This window comes from Oncorhynchus clarkii, chromosome 11 (genome assembly GCF_045791955.1).
Source record: "Oncorhynchus clarkii lewisi isolate Uvic-CL-2024 chromosome 11, UVic_Ocla_1.0, whole genome shotgun sequence".
In the NCBI taxonomy this organism is placed as follows: Eukaryota; Metazoa; Chordata; class Actinopteri; order Salmoniformes; family Salmonidae; genus Oncorhynchus; species Oncorhynchus clarkii.
Genome location: NC_092157.1, coordinates 34064569 through 34070737, shown reverse-complemented (window position 1 = coordinate 34070737; position 6169 = coordinate 34064569). Strand labels below are relative to the sequence as shown.

The window sequence follows — 6169 nt, the reverse complement described above, 5'->3', positions numbered from 1 at the left end:
ATGCTGCAAGGAGGCATGAGGAATGCAGATGTGGCCAGGTCAATAAATTGCAATGTCCATACTGTGAGATGCCTAAGACTGCGCTACTGGTAGAAGGGACAGACAGCTGATCGTCCTCACAGTGACAGACCACGTGTAACAACACCTGCACAGGATCGGTTCATCCAAACATCACACCTGCGGGGCAGGTACAGGATGGCAACAACAACTGCTCGAGTTACACCAGGAACGCACAATCCCTCCATCAGTGCTCAGACTGTCCGCAATAGGCTGAGAGAGGCTGGATTGAGGGCTTGTAGGCATGTTGTAAGGCAGGTCCTCACCAGACATCACTGGCAACAACGCTGCCAATGGGCACAAACCCACCGTCGCTGGACCAGACAGGACTGGCAAAAAGTGCTCTTCACTGACGAGTCACGGTTTTATCTCACCAGGGGGGATGGTCGAATTTGCGTTTATCTTCGAAGGAATGAGCATTACACCGAAGCCTGTACTCTGGTGCGGGATCGATTTGGAGTTGGAGGGTCCGTCATGGTCTGGGGCTGTGTGTCACAGCATCATCGGACTGAGCTTGTTGTCATTGCAGGCAATCTGAACGCTGTGCGTTACAGGGAAGACATCCTCCTCCCTCATGTGGTACCCTTCCTGCAGTCTCATACTGACATGACCCTCCAGTATGACAATGCCACCAGCCATACTGCTCGTTCTGTGCGTGATTTCCTGCAAGACAGGAACATCAGTGTTCTGCCATGGCCAGCGAAGATCCCGGATCTCATCCCATTGAGCACGTCTGGGACTTGTTGGATCGGAGGGTGAGGGCTAGGGCCATTCCCCCCAGAAATGTCCCGGAACTTGCAGGTGCCTTGGTGGAAGAGTGGGGTAACATCTCACAGCAAGAACTGGCAAATCTGGTACAGTTCATGAGGAGATGCACTGCAGTACTTAATGCAGCTGGTGGCCACATCAGATACTGACTGTTACTTTTAATTTTGACCCCCCTCCCTCTTTGTTCTGTGACACATTATTACATTTCTGTTACGTGTCTGTGCAACTTGTTCAGTTTATGTCTCAGTTGTTGAATCTGGTTATGTTCATACAAATATTTCACATGTTAAGTTTGCTGAAAATAAACACAGTTGACATTGTGATTACTTTTCTTTTTTGCTGAGTTTATATATATTTTTGCCTAAAGAGTAGCAATACAGGTGAAATCAGTCATTGACATAGACATGGTGGCGTAGAAGGAAGATTGGATTGCCGTGAACCAAGAGGTTGTAGATTTAAATCCCAGATGAAGACATGTTGATTAATACTTACTCTATGAACATACACAATGTAATCATGAATGTCAAATATGTCAGTTAAAAGCACTGTTTGTGTGTGTATCCTAATGACTCATTTTTGTTTGCAGGGCATCACGTGTGAAAGTTTCAATCCACATGTGAAACTTCATGTGAAATATCATCACGTGAAGTGTTCCCCCCCAAAATAATGATTTTTTTCACATGTGAAACCATGTGTTTTTTCCCGTTAGGGTTCCCTCCGTCAGCCTGAGAGAGAGAGAGTCACTAAGCTCCAGGTAACTCTGATACATTTAGAGTGGAACAGCTTTTGCACCTTGGTCACTCCATATTCACCCAGCTGTGAGCCGTGACACATCCGATCCTGTGATTGCTACCAGCTGTGAGCACTCTCCACCATCCTGCTCCCGTATTTAGTTACCACTCCTTGCAGTCAAGGGAGTTAAAGAAGGTAGCGTTGCAATCTCAGATGTCACATTGCAGCTGCTACTATCCTGCATTTGACACTGTCTGCGTGTGTCAATGCCACCATGTGAAAACCCTCTTATTTAATGACCTCTTATGTAGCTTAAAGTGCAGCTTGATCAATGGCTGCTATGTCACTGAATTAATGTCACAGAACCATGTAAATATGTAGAAAAGCCTACTCCCCAATATTGATTACATGCCAACAACACTGGGCATTAGCACAATCATTTGTTTTCTCAACATCAAGCCCTTGGCTCTGATCTCATTCCATTTACATGCGCGAATCGAATGCCTGTAGTGCTCGGAGAGTTCTTCAAAAAGTTTCCATAGTCACGATGAAGCTGGCACGGTATATCTCTGTGTGTGTGGTCGCAGTTACGTTTCATAGTAGCACACACACATTTAAACTGTGGAAGCATATTGGTCAGTCACTGGATCAACCTGAAGCCTGTATTGGACTATGATTGACAGAAGACACAGTGTTACGGTGCGGGTGCAGAGTGCCTCTGTATACATGGGCCCCACGGAAAATTCTTGCTTCAGTTACAAACCATACAACGTCTCCATCCCAAACGCAACAGATGAGCGATTTCATTAAGGAGTTCATCCACTTTTACATATTCATGATAGACCACCTGAAATACTTTCAGGTCCATTGGAGGGATATCAACTTATGAAAAGAGATATTACATTTTCCATACAGGTTTGTGATGGACTGCTGAGGTGAAAGAGTGTCATGAGGAGACTGCGAGAGGCGCTTTTCTATTGCCCACATGTGGGAGAGGCTCTGTGGGCAGCTGCCTTCTCCACCGTCCTTCGTCCCTGGTGCCTGGTCAAGTCAACTGACGAAATGAGCCTCACTGATTGTCACGCCCTGACCATAGAGAGGGTTTTATTCTCTATGTTGGTTAGGTTGGGGGGTGACTAGGGTGGGTTATCTAGGTGAATATATATATCTATGTTGGCCTTGTATGGTTTCCAATCAGAGGCAGCTGTTTATCATTGTCTCTGATTGGGAATCATATTTAGGCAGCCATTTCCCCATTGTGCTTTGTGAGATCTTGACTATGTACAGCGGAGAGAACAAGTATTTGATACACTGCCGATTTTGCAGGTTTTCCTACTTACAAAGCATGTAGAGGTCTGTAATTTGTATCATAGGTACACTTCAACTGTGAGAGGCCGAATCTAAAACAAAAAATCACATTGTAAGTAATTAATTTGCATTTTATTGCATGACATAAGTATTTGATACATCAGAAAAGCAGAACTTAATATTTGGTACAGAAACCTTAGTTTGCAATTACAGAGATCATAAGTTTCCTGTTTCCAGGTTTGCACACACTGCAGCAGAGATTTTGGCCCACTCCTCCATACAGACCTTCTCCAGATCCTTCAGGTTTCGGGGCTGTCGCTGGGCAATACGGACTTTCAGCTCCCTCCAAAGATTGTCTATTGGGTTCTGGTCTGGAGACTGGCTAGGCCACTCCAGGACCTTGAGATGCTTCTTACGGAGCCACTCCTTAGTGGCCCTGGCTGTGTGTTTTGGGTCATTGTCATGCTGGAAGACCCAGCCACAACCCATCTTCAATGCTCTTACTGAGGGAAGGAGGTTGTTGGCCAAGATCTTGCGATACATGGCCCCATCCATCCTCCCCTCAATACGGTGCAGTCGTCCTGTCCCCTTTGCAGAAAAGCATCCCCAAAGAATAATGTTTCCACCTCCATGCTTCACGGTTGGGATGGTGTTCTTGGGGTTGTACTCATCCTTCTTCTTCCTCCAAACACGGCGAGTGGAGTTTAGACCGAAAAGCTCTATATTTGTTTCATCAGACCACATGACCTTCTCCCATTCCTCCTCTGTATCATCCAGATGGTCATTGGCAAACTTCAGACGGGCCTGGACATGCGCTGGCTTGAGCAGGGGGACCTTGCGTGCGCTGCAGGATTTTAATCCATGACGGCGTAGTGTGTTACTAATGGTTTTCTTTGAGACTGTGGTCCCAGCTTTCTTCAGGTCATTGACCAGGTCCTGCCGTGTAGTTCTGGGTTGATCCCTCACCTTCCTCATGATCATTGATGCCCCACAAGGTGAGATCTTGCATGGAGCCCCAGACCAAGGGTGATTGACCGTCATCTTGAACTTCTTCCATTTTCTAATAATTGCGCCAACAGTTGTTGCCTTCTCACCAAGCTGCTTGCCTATTGTCCTGTAGCCCATCCCAGCCTTGTGCAGGTCTACAATTTTATTCCTGATGTCCTTACACAGCGCTCTGGTCTTGGCCTTTGTGGAGTCTGTTTAAAAAACGTAATATATATATTTTTTATACCTTTATTTAACTAGGCAAGTCAGTTAAGAACAAATTCTTATTTTCAATGACGGCCTAGGAACAGTGGGTAAACTGCCTGTTCAAGGGCAGAACGACAGATTTGTACCTTGTCAGCTCGGGGGTTTGAACTTGCAACCTTCCGGTTACTAGTCCAACGCTCTAACCACTAGGCTACCCTGCCGCCGTGTGTGGACAGGTGTCTTTTATACAGGTAACGATTTCAAACAGATGCAGTTAATACAGGTAATGAGTGGAGAACAGGAGGGCTTCTTAAAGAAAAACAGGTCTGTGAGAGCCGGAATTCTTACTGGTTGGTAGGTGATCAAATACTTATGCCATGCAATAAAATGCTAATTAATTACTTAAAAATCATACAATGTGATTTTCTGGATTTTTGTTTTAGATTCCGTCTCTCACAGTTGAAGTGTACCTATGATAAAAATTACAGACCTCTACATGCTTTGTAAGTAGGAAAACCTGCAAAATCGGCAGTGTATCAAATACTTGTTCTCCCCACTGTATAGTTGCCTGCGAGCACTATAGTAGCGTCACGTTTCATTTTGCGATTTATTGTTTTGTTTTGTTTCACCTAGTAATAAAAAGATGTGGAACCCAGATCACGCTGCCCTTTGGTCCAGTTATTATGACGAGCGTGACACTGAGAGACTGTGGAACTTCCTTTATCTATGCGTCCCAGGACATGATTGGCAAGACATAGAGACCTACTACAGTGAGATTCGAGGGAAGCCATCAACCTATTGTGAGATGATAGGCCAAGCTGACTTGTGGCTGATCCGGATGTATCAGGACTTTTACGACCCTCATCCTTTGCTCCCTAACTTGACCTTTGTGGGCGGAGTCCACTGCAAGCCTGTCAAGCCGTTACCAGAGCTCTGGAGATGACGGCATCATGGTGTTCATCCTGGGATCCATGATCAAGAATCTTACCACAGAGAAGGGGAACATGATCACCTGAGGTCTGGGACAGATCCCCCCCAGAAGGTCCCATGGAGGCTGGATCTCCCAGAACAACCTGCTGCGTCACCCCAAGACCAGTGCCTTCACCACCCATGCCAGAACCAACGGCATCTACGAGGCCATCTACCACAGGGTCCCCATGGTAGGGATTCCTATGTTCGCTGACCAGCCAGACAACATGGTCCACATGAAGGCCAAAGGGGTCGCGGGCCAAGCACCTGAGGGTCTAATCCCACGAGCTCACTTGGTACCAGTGACACAGCCTCTTCCTGGCCAACGTGCTGCTTCTCACCCTCCTCTTTGTTAAAACATGCCTTTCCTGTGTCCGGAGGTGCTATTAGGGAGCAAAGTCTAAAGGGAAGACAGAGTGACAGGTTCACCAAAAGCAAACTTCCATATTATTCTGTCCTTAATTTAAATGTATTTCCCATTGTAAAGAGTTGAGACCAGGCTTTATGGAGTCTTACATTTTCATTTATTTCTCAGATTTTTCAGTTCATTTCCTTTTAACAAAGCACATTCCAGTCTAATGTATTCTTTTTGGTTTACATATTAACATGATTTCTTGTACGGTTACACTTCTTCATTATCAGTCTTCATGTCTTTCCACGAGCTCAGAGCCCAACACTTCAGGGAGAGGCTTGTCCAGCTGGCTATGGAGTGCAGAAAGGACCCGACTGTTCTCTTGAAGGAGCCAGAGTTACAGCTCCCCAAACCCAACATCCCTGCCAACATTGCCACAGCGCCAAAGCCTGCTAAAACAGCTGCCATTACCCAATACCAGATGAGGTTCACCAGCTGAAGAACATTCTGGAGCCTGCCTGGAACACAACATCCATATTCAGTTAGACTGATGTTGTAGTATAATATAGAATGCCTGGCATGCTCACAACTGCACTGTGGTATAGATTTTGCTCGCTCTTGCACATATGTATATAATTGTGTACTAACAAGTTACTAAATGATTCCAGCTGCATTAAAAACCAATCAAGTGTTGACTTCAACTTCTGGATCAAGTCATTGTGATATTCATGAAATGTATTTGAATAAACAAGCTACAATGTTACTGCTAAAACAAATGATGCAGGGAGT

The 6169-nt window shown here is 45.5% G+C and overlaps 2 pseudogenes; both read left to right on the top strand.

Moving 5' to 3' along the window:
• Window positions 1–2104: 2104 nt before the first annotated feature.
• On the top strand, window positions 2105–2623 carry LOC139420563 (UDP-glucuronosyltransferase 2A1-like; annotated as a pseudogene).
• A 2079-nt stretch (window positions 2624–4702) lies between these two features.
• On the top strand, window positions 4703–5879 carry LOC139420562 (UDP-glucuronosyltransferase 2A2-like; annotated as a pseudogene).
• Window positions 5880–6169: the final 290 nt, after the last annotated feature.